The sequence below is a fragment of the Schistocerca nitens genome, chromosome 6 (assembly GCF_023898315.1).
Source record: "Schistocerca nitens isolate TAMUIC-IGC-003100 chromosome 6, iqSchNite1.1, whole genome shotgun sequence".
NCBI classification, from domain to species: domain Eukaryota; kingdom Metazoa; phylum Arthropoda; class Insecta; order Orthoptera; family Acrididae; genus Schistocerca; species Schistocerca nitens.
The window spans coordinates 24,466,231-24,482,637 of record NC_064619.1 but is presented as its reverse complement, the minus strand read 5'-3'; positions in this window follow the sequence as shown (position 1 = coordinate 24,482,637).

Sequence of the window (16,407 nt, the reverse complement as noted above, 5' to 3'; positions counted from 1 at the left end):
ATGTTTCCAAAACCCATGTTGACTGTGTGTCAATAGTTTCAAAAATGGTTCAAATGGCTCTGAGCACTATGGGACTTAACTTCTGAGGTCATCAGTCCCCTAGAACTTAGAACTACTTAAACCTAACTAACCTAAGGAGATCTCACACATTCATGCCCGAGGCAGGATTCAAACCTGTGATCCTAGCGGTCGCGTGGTTCCAGACTGTAGCGCCTAGAACCGCTCGGCCACCCCGGCCGGCGTCAATAGTTTTCTTCGAGGTAATTCATAATGTTCGAACACAATATATGTTCCAAAATCCTGCTGCATATCGACGTTAACGATATGGGCTTGTAATTTAGTGGATTACTCCTACTACCTTTACTGGTGTTACCTGTGCAACTTTTCAGTCTTTGGGTACGGATCTTTCGTTGAGAGAACGGTTGCGTATGATTATTAAGTATGGAGCTAATGCATCAGCATACTCCGAAAGGAACCTAATTGGTATGCAGTATGTACCAAAGACTTGCTTTTATTAAGTGATTTAAGTTGCTTCACTACTCCGAGGATATGTACTTCTACGTTAGTCATGTTGGCAGCTGTTATCGATTCGAATTGTGGAATATTTACTTCGTCTTTTTTCGTGAAGGCATTTCGGAAGGCTGTGTTTAGTAACTCTGCTTTGGCAGCATTGTCTTCGATAGTATCTCCATTGCTATCGCGCAGAGAAGGCACAGATTGTTTCTTGCCGCTAACATGCTTCACATACGACCAGAATCTCTTTGGATTTTCTGCCAGGTTTCGAGACAAAGTTTCGTTGTGGAAACTGTTATAAGCATCTCGCATTTAAGTTCGCGCTAAATTTCAAGCTTCTGTAAAAGATCGCCAATCTTGAGGATTTTGCGTCTGTTTAAATTTGGCATGTTTGTTTCATTATTTCTCCAAGAGTGTTCTAACCAGTTTTGTGTACCAAGAAGGTTCAGCTCCGTCTTTTGTTAATTTATTTGATATAAGTCTGTCAACTGCTGCCGATACTATTTCTTTGAATTCACGCCATCTGGTCTACACTTATATTATTAATTTGGAATGAGTGGAGATTGTCTCTCAGGAAGACATCAAGTGAATTTTTATCTGCTTTTTTGAATTGGTATTTTTTCGCTTATTTTTGGAGGTTTTGGGGATTGCAATATTGAATCTCGCTACGAAAAATCCGTGTTCACTAATCCCTGTACCGGTTTTGATGCTCGTTATTAACTCAGAAATATTTGTTGGTAAGAGGTCAAATGTGTTTTCACAACCGTTTAGTATTCGCGTGGGCTCATGAACTTACTGCTCGAAATAACTTTCAGAGAATACGTTTAGCACAATTTCGGATGATATTTTATGCGTTCCTCCGGAATTAAACATGTCCGCCTACGTAGTTCAGTGGTCAGCGTAGATTGCTGCCATGCAGAGGATCGAGGTTCGATTCCCGATACTGTCAAGGATTCTTCTTTGGTGGGAGGACTATTAGTGGGTGGGATCAGCCTCGCGATGCCAGTTGAGGAGCAATTTGACCGAGCAGTAGCGGCTCCGTGGTCTGGAATGTAGGCAGTACGCTCGTTTAGAACATATTCTAATTTCATGTGTACTGAGGCATCTGTAACACAACGACAGTCTCAGTGCCAAAAAGCGGGATTCCGAAAACAGCTAGCTTGTGAAACTCTAGTATCGATATTCTCACATGACACCCTGACAGCCATGGATCAAGGCAATCATATACGTAGATACAGTATTTATTGACTTCCAATAAGTGTTTGATTCAGTATCATATATAAGGTTATTATCGAAAGCACGATTGTATGCGGAACTGAGTTAAATGACTCGATCAATTTCTTTATAGGGAGGACGTTGTATATTATCTTGCATGGAGAGTCATTTACAGTTGTAGGATTAACTGCAGGAATGGCCCAACGAAGTTTTCTGGGCCCTTGCTCTTTATGTTATACAGGGTGATTCAAAAAGAATAGCACAACTTTAAAAATGTGTATTTAATGAAAGAAACATAATATAACCTTCTGTTATACATCATTACAAAGAGTATTTAAAAAGGTTTTTTTTCACTAAAAAAAGTTCAGAGATGTTCAATATGGCCCCCTCCAGACACTCGAGCAATATCAACCCGATACTCCAACTCGTTCCACACTCTCTGTAGCATATCAGGCGTAACAGTTTGGATAGCTGCTGTTATTTCTCGTTTCAAATCATCAATGGTGGCTGGGAGAGGTGGCCGAAACACCATATCCTTAACATACCCCCATAAGAAAAAATCGCAGGGGGGGGGGGGGGGGAGATCAGGGCTTCTTGGAGGCCAGTGATGAAGTGCTCTGTCACGGGCTGCCTGGCGGCCGATCCATCGCCTCGGGTAGTTGACGTTCAGGTAGTTACGGACAGATAAGTGCCAATGTGGTGGCGCTCCATCCTGCTGAAATATGAATTGTTGTGCTTCTTGTTCGAGCTGAGGGAACAGCCAATTCTCTAACATCTCCAGATACTGTAGTCCAGTTACTGCTTGGTGGATGCGTGCTACATTTTCATCACTCGTTCTCGGCCGTCCAGAACTTTTCCCTTTGCACAAACACCCATTCTCTGTAAACTGTTTATAGCAACGTTTAATACACCACCTATCAGGAGGTTTAACACCATACTTCGTTCGAAATGCACGCTGAACAACTGTCGTCGATTCACTTCTGCCGTACTCAATAACACAAAAAGCTTCCTGTTGAGCGGTCGCCATCTTAGCATCAGCTGACGCTGACGCCTAGTCAACAGCGCCTCAAGCGAACAAATGTACAACTAAATGAAACTTTATAGCTCCCTTAATTCGCCGACAGATAGTGCTTAGCTCTGCCTTTTGTCGTTGCAGAGTTTTAAAATCCTAAAGTTGTGGTATTCTTTTTGAATCACCCTGTATATTAATGATCTTGATGGCAATGTTAATAATAACCTCAAATTTCTCACGGATAATAGCTGACCAACAACTCACGCAGATCGTGATAAGATTTCAGAGGAGTGCAGAGATTGACAACTACCTTTACAATTCCATAAATATAAACCTGTGCACTTAACAAAATGAGAAAGAATACTATCCTATGACTACGATATAATGATCCTCAACCGCAATTGGTCAACTCATGCAAACACCTGGGTGTAATAGAACTTCGAGATATAAAATGGGCCAGTTATACACTGAGGAGATAAAAGTCATGGGACGCCTCCTAACATCGCTTTGGATCTGCTTTTACCCGGCGTAGTGCAACAACTCGTTGGCACACCCTTGCAAAAATATGGAACCATGCCGCCTCTATAGCCGTCCGCAATTACGAATGTGTTGCCAGTGCAGGATTTTGTGCGCGAACTGACCTTTCAATTATCTTTCATAAACGTTCGATTGGATGCATGTCGGACGATCATGGTGGCAAAATCATGCACTCGAATTGTCCATAATGTTCTTCAAACCAGTCGCGAATTTGCGGTCTGGTGACACGGTACATTCTCATCCATAAAAATTCCGTCGTTGTTTGGGAACATGAAGTACATGAATGGCTGCAAACGGTCTCCAAGTAACAGAGTGTAACCATTTTCCGTCAGTGATCGGTTCAGATGGACTGGAGAAACAAGTGCATTCCATGTGAACACAGCCCACACCGATATGGAGTCGCCACCAGCAGGCACACTGCCTTGATGACAACTTGGATCTGTGGCTTCTCAGGTGTACGCCACACTTTTACCCCTACCATTACCTCTTACCAACTGAAATCGAGACTCATCTGACTAGACCACGGTGTTCCAGTCGTCCAGGGTCGAAACGATATGACCCTGCGTCCAGGAGATCAGTACAGGCGATGTCGTGTTGTTAACAAAGGTAATCAGATGAGCAGTCTCCTGCCATAGCCAACTAACCTCAGATTTCGCCGCACTGCCCTAACGGGTACATTCGTCGCAAGTCCTACAATGATTTCTGCTTTCTTCCACGTAGCGTTACTTGTGCGATACCACTGAAAACTCTACGCAAACGCCGCTGCTCTCAGTTCTTAAGTGAAGGCCGTCGGCCACTATGATGTCCGTGATAACAGTTAGTGACTGAAATTTGGTATCCTCGGCCCACTCTTGACACTGTGCACCTCGGAATATGAACTCCCTAAGGATATCCGAAATGAAATGTCCCAAGCGTCTAGCTTCAACTACCAGTCGGTGCTCAAAGTCCGTTAACTCCTGTCCTGCAGACAAAATCGCGTCGGGATCTTTTGACATGAACCATTTGAGTACAAATGACAGCTCCTCTAATGCACTGCCCTTTTATACCTTGTGTACGCGATACTATCACAATCTGTATATGTGAGTATCGCTGTCTCATGTTTTTTTTTTTTTTCCACCTCAATGCATATGCGCAATCGTAGGTGCTGCAGTTGATAGACTTCGGTTCATTGATAGGTTAGTGATAAGATGCAATTAGTCTACAAAAATATTTGTTTACAAAATATTCCTCAGGTATGTGGGACTCCTGCCAAAGGGGACTAAAAGGCGACATTAAAAGTGTGCAAAAATATTCAGTACGGACAGTCACACATTCGTTTGACCCACTGAAGAGCGTCGAGGAGATGCTGAAAAAATTGAAGTGGTGGACGCTTCAAAAATTTACATTTCTCGAGGACATTATTTATTTATTGAGCGTATGGCTATTACAGACATATCATAAAATTAAATTACATTTAGATATGAACATATTGACACACAAGAAACTTAAGTTTGGCTTTACAACTGAATATCCAGTCCTTCAGCGCACTGCATCTGGAGTTGCCAGCAGGAAGTCCTCTTCAGCACCGTGATAGGCTCGAATCCTGCATTCACTGACAATGTGATGAACTGTCTGGTATGGAGCCCCGCAGTCACAGCCTGGATCAGGCAGCTTCTTCCACTTAAAGAGAGCATCATTGCACCAGCCATTGCCGGTACGGATTCTGTTAAGAGTTGTCCAGGTCTTGCGTGGTAAGTCGAATCCACTTGGAAGTTTATCACCTGAGAAGATGTTATGCAGGTGCACACCGGTCACTGCTTCCCACCGACCTTGTCATTCTTCATGGGGTTGGAAATCCTGAGCAACCATTTCTGCAGCATCGCACAGAGTTGGATGGCGTGATTTCAGTCTCTTTCGATTTAAGTGGCAGGTCGCTATGCACGGGTAGGTTAGAATTCCTGGAGATCTTGTGAAATTCTTTCATAAGGGCAGTACATCTGCGTAGATCAGGAGGCATTATTTCAGTTAACAATGGAAGCCAATAAACTGGAGTAGATCTGATTGCGCCAGATATTGTGTGCATTGTCGTGTTCATCTGGGTGTCAACAAGCCTTGCGTGATGACTGTTCATTCAAACACCCGTGCACAATACTCAGCACTTGAGTACACCAAGCCCAGAGCTGAATATTGCAGGGTGGTTGCTGAAGATGTTGTTTCGAGTCCTCAACTTAAGAAGGTGTTGTTTGAAGCATAGTGTACGGTCCAGGATGGCCACCGAGATATTTTGGGTTCCAGTTATGTCGAAGAATTCTGCCTCTGACACTTACTTCCAGTTTTATGTTCGCCGAGATATTTTGGGTTCCAGTTATGTCGAAGAATTCTGCCTCTGAAACTTACTTCCAGTTTTATGTTCGCCAACCGATTATTTAACTGGAAGCAACACACTTCTGTTATACTCGCACTGGGTTGAAGCCTCCATATTCTGATGTAATTATCTAATGCAGACAGGTCTGTTGTCTTCATTTCCAAGGGTCGTACGCCTAGAGCCAGGTCATCGGCATAGCAGTACGTTCTGAACGAAGGGCCAGTTAGATCATATAGATATAGGTTGAACAATAGTGGTGAGAGAACTGATCCTTGAGGCAATCCATTGTTCAGCTTCCTCTCCTTATTAATATTGCTTCCAAAAATGTTAGTTACAAAATATTCCTCAGGTGTGTGGGACTCCTCCCAAAAAGGGGATACTAAACGTGTGCAAAAAAATTCAGTACGGACGGTCACATATTCGTTTGACCCAGTGAAGACCGTCGAGGAGATGTTGAAAAAATTGAAGTGGTAGACGCTTCAAAAATTAACATTTTTCAAGGACAAGTTCTAGGTGATGAAGTCTGGAGTACACTGTAACCTTCTACGTATTGTCCCACAAGGATCGCGAAGGCAGGATTATACTAAATGCAGCGCACACAGAGGTGTTTAAGCAATCTTTCTTCTCACCTTTAGTACTAGAATGGAACGCCAAGAAACTCGAACGACTGGCTGAACGGGAAATATCCTTCCCATGCATTTCACAGAGATTTGCAGATTATAGCTACAGATGGATCGTCAACCTAATAGCTAGTTTGATTCGTTATGTGCCAATCTCATTAAATCAGAGGACTGCTTAAGCAACTACACTTAGATGTTTTATGTGTTCTGTGTCTGACTTGTACTTCAGTTTTAGCCCTCATTGGCTCTTGGCATCATTACAGATTTAACAAATGTCCAAGCCACATTCGCTGCTTCCATATATTTCTTTCCTCTCCTATTTTAATCAGTCTGTCAATCTACTTAATTTTTCGTATCTTTCTGCAAAGTCACATCTTACGCGATTCTAATTACTTCTTGTCCTGTTTTTCCACAGACCACACGATTTTCTTCCGTAGTACTCCAGATATGCAGTCTCAGAAATTCTTCCTAGGGCTAAGGAACATTTCTGATTTTTTGATAGTAGTGGACTTCTTTTGGCGAGGCCTGGTTGTTTTTCCTGAGTTCTTTTTTTTTCTTGTTTCTTAAGTCCTTGTTTCGTCCATTATGTATTATTTGCTTTCTAGGTATTTATAAACTTCGGAAACTATGTTAAGATACTGTCTCATGTCGAGACCTTTGCACAATTAATGTGGGAACAGGGTAAATGATGCCGGTTTCCTGTATACACAGTTCGGCTGCAGTACGAATTTCAGGTACCGTGTAATGTGTAGTTGGAATGGCTTAGGAATTAAAAACATACTCAAAAGTTAAAGTATCCGAGAAGTGTGATTCCTGTGGGCAAAACGTCTAGATTCCACAGAAATTTACCTTGATATTCTAGCGGGATGTAGGGCAAATGGGGTAACACGTCCATCCATAGCGACGTTGTCCCAACAATCTGCCCAACGCCGCAGAGATTTTTGTGACCCTGATCGGGAGGTCCAGATCTTGCACCATGCGATTTCCATCTTGTCTGCAAGCTGGAGGACTATCTGGGGGAAAAAGATTTTCCAACAATAAGAACGATCACGCAGCGGTTCTCGAATGATTCCGTGGCCAAGCAGCGGATTTCTGTCGTCAAAGAACTGAACATTTAGCAGAACGCTCCGATCGTTATTACGAAGACTTGGTAACTATCATGTAAAATAGTGGCATGGGTCTGTGTCGTTCTGGTGTGTACTGCAGCATTCATCGAATGTCAAATGGCTCTGAGCACTATGGGACTCAACTGCTGTGGTCATCAGTCCCCTAGAACTTAGAACTACTTAAACCTAACTAACCTAAGGACATCACACACATCCATGCCCGAGGCAGGATTCGAACCTGCGACCGTAGCGGTCGCGCGGTTCCAGACTGTAGCGCCCAGAACCGCTCGGCCACTGCGGCCGGCTCATCGAATGTCACTTGGCTTTGCCATATCTACGTGCAACTTACTTTTTTAAGTTTCCTCGTAAAACAACTTCATTTCGTTTAAAATGTGGATCTCAGTTTCGATGACATGTTTTCGCTCATCTCATTTCTGCTGATTCTCACTGCTTTCTTAGTTAGTTGGCTAAGTCTCAGGTCATATTGCGTATTTAGTACATTGTTCGTCTCAGTCAACAGGTCTTGAAATTCTTCGTTTAGCTCAAACGATAGCAACGTCGTCGGTGAATGCTATCGCTCTTATTTTTTCACTGTGTATTTTAATGCACGTTTTAACCCACTATTGAACTTTTCTTTCGTTTCCTTCACTTCTTCTTCGATGTATACCCTTTGTTTTCGTTTAAATCTTGCTTTATATATGCATATCGTCCATATTTAGCCACCTTATGACGTGAATGAGAGTGTACTTTGTGTACCACACAGTCACTCCCCCCGCGCCACCCCTTTTTTGTTCCCTTCCCGAATGATGCACAAGAAGGAAGATGGTGGGTAAACCTTTTTATGATCTCCAACAATTGCGAAAAAACATTCTCCCCCTCCCTTACGCCAATTTTAATCCGAGAATATATTTAATTCTTTTTTTTTCTTTATTACCAGTAGCTCTTGGTTCTGTACATGTTTTATGTTACCCGTCTTCCTTCATACCAATTTTTCTGATGATTTCAAACAGTTTGCACCACTTCACATTGTCGAACACATTTTGCAAGGCCTGTGGAGTGTGTTTAAATTCTTCTCAAATCTTGCGTCGTACATCTGCATTTAAATCTGCGTCAGTTCCATGCGTGCCGTTTTCTGGAGTGAGGCAGAGGGTGCTTCTCGGTGGTGAGGCTGTATAACTCAAATCTGCAATATTTTAGAATTTCAGAACTGATTTCGTTTCCTTCAGTACATAGCTTTGTATGAACAGGAAATAATAATTATTTGCGTCCAGGTGTCACTTATGATGCAGTTGACTTTTCTGTATATCTTTGCAACTCAATTGTGTTATAATTCGACCGGCCGAAATGGCCGAGCGGTTCTAGGCGCTACAGTCTGGAACCGCGCGACCGCTACGGTCACAAGTTCGAATCCTGCCTCGGGCATGGACGTGTGTGATGTCCTTAGGTTAGTTAGGTTTAAGTAGTTCTAAGTTCTAGGGGACTGATGACCATAGCAGTTAAGTCCCATAGTGCTCAGAGCCATTTGAACCATTTTGTTATAATTCGCAACAGAGTACGAATGATCTGCTGAAGAAGAACACACCGGAAGGTGAACAGAATTGTAGTTGCTCGACAGCAGAAATCCGCTCCTTGGCCACGGAGTAATTGAAGAAACGCTGTGCAATCATTCTCATTGTTTTAAAATTCATTTTCCAGCAGATAGCCTTTCAAAAAAATGGTTCAAATGGCTCTGAGCACTATGGGACTTAACATCTATGGTCATCAGTCCCCTAGAACTTAGAACTACTTAAATCTAACTAACCTAAGGACAGCACACAACACCCAGTCATCACGAGGCAGAGAAAATTCCTGACCCCGCCGGGAATCGAACCCGGGAACCCGGGCGTGGGAAGCGAGAACGCTACCGCACGACCACGACATGCGGACAGATAGCCTTTCAGGTCGCAGAAAATACGTGAAGGCTTTCTGAGATAACGACTAGAGACAATATTTTAAAAATTGTGGTGTAAATACCAGTAATCCTCGGTAAAAGTTAAAACCACGATATGCCAAAGAACGACAGTAAAAACAATAAAAGGACGGCCGGAGTGGCCGAGCGGTTCTAGGCGGTACAGTCTGAGACCGCCCGACCGCTACGGTCGCAGGTTCGAATCCTGCCTCTGGCATGGATGTGTGTGATGTCCTTAGGTTAGTTCGGTTTAAGTAGTTCTAAGTTCTAGGGGACTCATGACCTCAGAAGTTAAGTCCCATAGTGCTCAAAGCCATTTGAACCAATAACAATAAAAAATTTGCATCCCGATAGTTTGTGTCGATTTTTCCATATTTGAAGACTGTCTCACTACAGTAATTAGAGTGGATTACTCAGTGACTTCAAAATGAGAACCAGACTAAAATGAGGCGACTACCCTTTGTATACGTGAGTCCCTTACGGGCATCTCAGAGACAGGTGCCAGAAGAGGAGCAGTACATTTGAAGGGCCTGGGGTAGATGTCGGCCGACCAACGTAGATGGGAGGGCGGTTGATCGATGGAAAATTCGAAGATTACCTCGCCCTGCTGCGAAGAAAATACTGCGTCCATTGATTCAATTTGGGACCCGTACCCACCAATACGGGTACAGGACGTGAACCTCGTATCGGCAAAAGGGGTCTTTAGATATCGCCTTTTAGTCCAGTAATCGATTTTTGTATCAGAGTTTTGACCTTTGTTAGAACAACTTATGCATACGGCGACAAGGAATCCCTAAATCTGTTGCATACTCTGATTTCCTCGGTGCTCTCCAGAGCCCCTGTGTGACGTTTATCTACAACTGATCCAGTAACGCCATTACCCGCTTGTCGATGCTGGTACTAACGTTTCGTTCTTAATGTGTTCCCGTCCAAGTCCGCTTGCTGGAGCTTGCGGCTGCTGATGCTGCCAGAAAAGCTGCAACTCTAGCACCCAAATCTTTTGTAGTTCTGTTCCTTTGGACGATCTCAGTTTTGCTATATGTAGTGTAAGTAGGCAGTTTAGGTTTTTATATTGGTAACGCCACGTAGCGCGCTGTATGAAAATCACTGACTGCACTGTGTGCAGTCTGTGGCTAGTTGACATTGTTGGAATTTTCGCTGTTGTAGTGTTGGGCAGTTGGCTGTGAACAGCACGTAGCGTTGCGCAGTTGGAGGTGAGCCGCCAGCAGTGGTGGATGTGGGGAGAGAAATGGCAGAATTTTGAGAGCGGGCGATCTGGACGTGTGTCCATCAGAAAGAGCAAATTTGTAATATTGGATATCATGAACTGATATATATATATATATATATATATATATATATATATATATATATATATATATATATATATATAACTTTTGAACATTATTAAGGTAAATACGTTTGTTCTCTATCAAAATCTTTCATTTGCTAACTATGCCTATCAGTAGTTAGTGCCTTCAGTAGTTTGAATCTTTTATTTAGCTGGCAGTACTGGCGCTCGCTGTATTGCAGTAGTTCGAGTAACGAAGATTTTTGTGAGGTTAGTGATTCATGAAAGGTATAGGTTATTGTTAGACAGAGCCATTCTTTTGTAGGGATTTTTGAAAGTGAGATTGCGTTGCGCTAAAAATATTGTGTGTCAGTTTAGTGTTGCTCAGAATAAGTAAAGAGCGAAATGCCTGAGTACATTCAGTTTTGCTCAGCTGTTTGAAAATCAAATAACGTAAGAGGTTTTCCAGCACAGTAATTCATTAATTTTTCTAAGGGGACGTTTCATATGGCGACCCTGCCAGGATTCGAACCTGGAATCTTCTGATTTTTTCTTGTAGTTTGTGTAATTAGTGTAACTATTGTTTATTGCTATAGCATAATTATAGAGAGAATTTCCTTTGTAGTCGTAGTTTGTCATTGTTGCACAGTAAAACAGTTGTGGCATGCATGTAGATTTGCACTAAGTATTTCACAGCTGTACTAGCAATTAACTAGATATTATTTTCAGTGCTATGTTAATGTGTTTTCTTATTTTTGCTCTTCAAGTTGTACTTTTCTTGTTATCGTGTGAAATACGTGATAACTATGGCGTGTGAAAAACGCAACACTAAGCTCCTACATAAACTGTGAAATGATAGTGACGATGAGCGTAAAGAGCAGGGTTCTAGTGTGGCGCTGGCCCAACGAACCCATGGACCAAAGTTCTCAACAAGGCACTTATCAAGCTGGTGGTGGCTTCATATTAGTATGGGCTGTGTTCACATGGAATGGGCTGGGTCGTCCGGTCCATATGCACCGAGCATTGACTGGAAGTGTTTATGTTCGGCTACTTAGAGACCATTTGCAGCCATTCAAGGACTTCATGTTTCCAAAGACCGATGGAATTTTTATGGATGACATTCGTGACATGTCACTGGATCACAGTTAATTGCGATTGGTTTGAAGAACACTCTGAACGATTCGAGAGAATAATTTGGCCACCTAGATAGCCCGACATTAGTCCTGTAGAACATTTATGGAACATAATCGAGATGTCAGTTCATGCACAAAATTCTGCGTTTACAACCCTTTCGGAATTATGGACAGCTATAGGAGCGGCATGGCTCAATATTTCTACAGGAAACCTCCAATGACTTGTTGAGTGCATGCCACGTCGAGTTGCTGCACTACATCGTGCAAAGTGAGGTCCGACTCGATATCAGGTGGCCCACTACTTTTGGCACCTCAGTGTAGTTCTACACATAATAGCACCGCTTAGTCTAGACCGCAGGATGAAACCCGTTGCCAGCACAAACTCTGTTCTGCTCAAATAACTTCTAGTGTGTTGAATAACTTAAGTTCGGAATCAAGTTTTTCGGCTTTTTCCCCAAAAATTTGATTTCAGACAGCTTCAGACAGTCAGTTTCGAGATTTGTTTATAGCAATACCACACACATGAAAAAAGTTTTGCATCAACCCGGTTCCCTGAACTCCTGAAGATAGATGCTGACTATGGATATCGTATCACAGACACAGTCCCTTTCACTGTTCAGAGATGTCACTAAACCTGCCCAAAGATGTAAACAACCATGCATGAGCAGCGCCTAGTAGGCGGAGTGGATCCGACAGCCGATCTGTTCCAGTGATTCCACCAGGATGGAGGTACGACGGCTGGTATTGTCTGTAGTTCAACCATGCCTAGTCAGTCAGTACCACGGTTCGATCGCGCCAGCATTGTTACTTTGTGCCAGGAAGGGCTCTCAACAAGGGCAGTGTCCACGCGTCTCGGAGTGAACCAATGCAATGTTGTTCGAACATGCCGGAGATACAGAGAGACAGGAACTGTCTATGACATGCCTCGCTCAGGCCGCCCAAGGGCAACTGCTGCGGTGAATAACCCCTACCTACTGATTATGGCTCAGAGGAACCCTGAGAGCAACGCCACATGTTGAATAATGCTTTTCGTGTAACCACAGGACGTCGTGTTAAGACTCAAACTGTGCGCAATAAGCTGCATGATACGCAACATCACTCCCCATGTCCATCGCGATGTACATCTTTACACCCAAGACACCATGCAGCACGGTGCACATTGGTCCAACGACATAACGAATGGACCGCTCAGGATTGGCATCACGTTCTCTTCACCGATGAGTGTCGCATATGCCTCCAACCAGACAATCATCGGAGATGTGTTTGGAGGTAACCAGGTCAGGCTAAACGCCTTACATACAGTGTCCAGCGAGTGCGCCAAGGTGGAAGTTTCCTGCTGTTTCGGAGTGGCATTATGTGGGGCCCACGTACGCCGGTGGTGATCAAGGAAGGCGCCATTACTGCTGTACGATTCGTGACTGCCATTCTCCGACCGATAGTGCAACCATATCGGCAGCATACTAGCGAGGCATTCGTCTTCATGGACGACAATCCGCGGCCCCATCGTGCACATCTTGTGAGTGACTTCCTTCAGGATAACGACATCGCTCGACTAGAGTGGCCAACATGTACTCCTGACATGAAACCTGTCGAACATGCCTGGAATCGATTGAAAAGGGCTGTTTATGGACGACGTGACCCACCAACCACTCTGAAGGATCTACGCCGCATCGCCATTGAGGAGTGGTACAATCTGGAGCAACAGTGCCTTGATGAACTTGTGGATAGTGCATGCACCAGTGCAAGAGGACGTGCTACTGGGTATTAGAGGAACTAGTGTGTACAGCAATCTGGACCATCACGTCTGAAGGTCACACTGTATGGTGGTACAACATGCCATGTGTGGTTTTAATGAGCAATAAAAAGAGCGGAAACGATGTTTATGTTGATCTCTATGCCAATTTTCTGTACAGGTTCTGGAACTCTCGGAACCGAGGTGATGCAAAACTCTTTTTGATGTCTGTTTATTACGGGTAGGTATACACATAAATTTCTTTAAGACCTACCCCAGATTAGTTAGATACGTAATTTGGACTGTTTTGATTATACGCATATTTTCCCGTGAGTTTCATAAACTAATGGTTTCCTTAGATTCTATCTTGGCACATTTAAAATCTGAGCAAATGTTTCTGAAACTGTGTACGAGATATGTTAGTCTTTGAGTATGCTGTTACATTCCCACAGACTTATGTATTCATTTTCCATATTTGGAACCTTTTCCTCTTTTTTTTTTGTGAGAACTTATTGACGGTCCAACTGTTCGCTACATTTCTCGGTAGCCCCACTAGAGGTTTCTCAGTGAATGAAGTTCCACTCCGCATGGGTCGTAGAACTATCTTACAGAATAATAACTGGTATCTGGTATATTTCCCCTTGTGTTTGCAGTCGTTCAGTGGGTATGCGAAACTGTAATTAATTAAAAGCAGACAACGAAATGAAAGAATTACCCGTTTACAAAAATCTGCCTCTCGATATTCCAGTACTGACGACAAGTACTGCTACTAGAACTTATTGATGGTCCAACTGTTTGCTACATTGCTCGGTAGCCGAACTAGAGGTTTCACAGAGAATAAAGTTCCATTCCACAGGGGCCGTAGAACAGTCATACAGAATAATAACTGGTATATGTTCCCTTGTGTCTGCAGTCGTTCAGTGGGCGTGCGAAACTGTAATTAATTAAAAGCAGACAACGAAATGAAAGAATTGCCCGTTTACAAAGAACTGCCTCTCTATATTAAAGTACTGACGACGAATATTGCTACTAGATTCTTTTTTGCAGTGCCGCCAAACTGGTTAAAACTACGGCTCCGTGAATCATATAAATATGGAGCCCTTCTAAGCTTTTAAATTGTTCACCAACAATGTGAATAAGAAACCGTCAATCAGCCATTATACAAAATGAACCAGAAATTCGCCGAGAAAATGTCGGAGATTGTTCAGTTATGTTATCTGAATATTTTGGTGTAATGGATCCATGCTCTACGGTCGCTATTTACAGATTAATTATATTTCGTTTCATTTATTACGCCTTGTATCGCTGTTACACGGAAAATATCTGCACAACAGCGCAAATGTCGACGGTATGTGCTGTGTTCGTTACCTGCAAACAAACTCGTTCCTTTCGGTCGTGGTCTCTGCTGTTAACAACAGTAACGGCTACTTTAATCTTGGTCCTCAACCTTGCTTTCAGTACTACGTACTATGTTCTGTCTGGGGTTTGTTTTTCGGACAGTGTTAGCTCTACGGTAACACTGACACGCAGTATCATGGAAATAACTGACGAGAAGTTGACCAACATGCACCTCGTGTATACAATGGGAAAGTAGCACGACAAAGTTAGGCTCAGCTGTTCCTTCAGCGACAGCAGCCACATCACAGTAGTTTAGCATCTGTAAGCAGGTGCCCAAACAAAAACGATCCTTTCGTGTTACTACCTTCTGGTAATTAGGTAGTACACGACTATTCACTGTCGAGAAAATATTTTCAGAGAAACAAAGATAATTTTGTAATGACGCCGAATTATTGTAGCTCTTTAAGGAACAACAGGAAACTAAAGGTCCTTTTACCACAATAATCAGGAAATATCCAAGAACAACCGGCGAACTTTTGTCGGTAGAGTTCTGCATCCGTTCTCAAAATCTGTCAGATAGTTAATTTATGTGTAGAATATTTTTGTAACATTCTATACTGCTACATAAAGACATGTCGTTGTTTAGTGTTGGTAGCAAAAACTTATAATTCAGATTTTCTTCAATTTACTTTAGATTTTTACAAGATTGCCTAACGATCACGGACGACCAGCTCGGGTTTCGAAGAGGTGTATGGATTCCAAGAGCAGTACGTGACTTACGATTTATCTTGAGAGACGACTAAAGAAGGGTCAAAACATATATATTGCCCTCATCGACTCAGAGAAACCATTTGACAAGTTACTCTGGCGATAACTTATTAAGATGCTGAGAGAGATTGGCATAAAGTATAAGCATAGAAGAGTAACGCAGAGACAGTATTGAGAAGAAGTGACCGTGTAAAGACGTGCAGAACATCAAAAATAATCTACCATCAAGCAGGGTGATTGATATGGCAGCTCCATTTCTCCTGACTTGGTTAATGGATGTATTACGGCCAAACCCCGAAGACCGCCCAGATCACGAATTGGCCGGCCATTTCGCAATTGGACCGAAAGGATTGGCCAAAGGATTACTTGAAAGAATCGGCCTACATCAGTCTTTAGCCAGTCATTTCGCGAAATGGCCGCTGATTCCTACCCAAAATGCGATGTGATTGCACATACGTCGATAAATCCCTGGCTAATCGCACTACAAACTGTGAAGAGGCAACATTGTGCGGTAGTCAGTACGTCTCTCACTTTCAGTGTTAACTGTGCCTTGCACGTGGTAGCTGCTGCTTTTCGGAGAAAGTCTGCTTCTGCGGTTTGTTTTTCTATCTGATAAACTGGATTAATTGTGAGTACTGTTACGTTTAATGGTATTTTTGTTTGTGGTATTTGCGCTTCTTTTAGATGTGGTAAGGAAGGTCTGTTAATTAGATGAGCTGCTTTTTTTCCCCAACATCTCCCGTTTGCGTTCTTACATTGCCACAAACGTCGAAGGCACCTTCTGCAACCTGGGAACAGAACATGGTGTTTTCTAGCAACTAAGTAGAAACAGACTAACGAACTTTCGTAC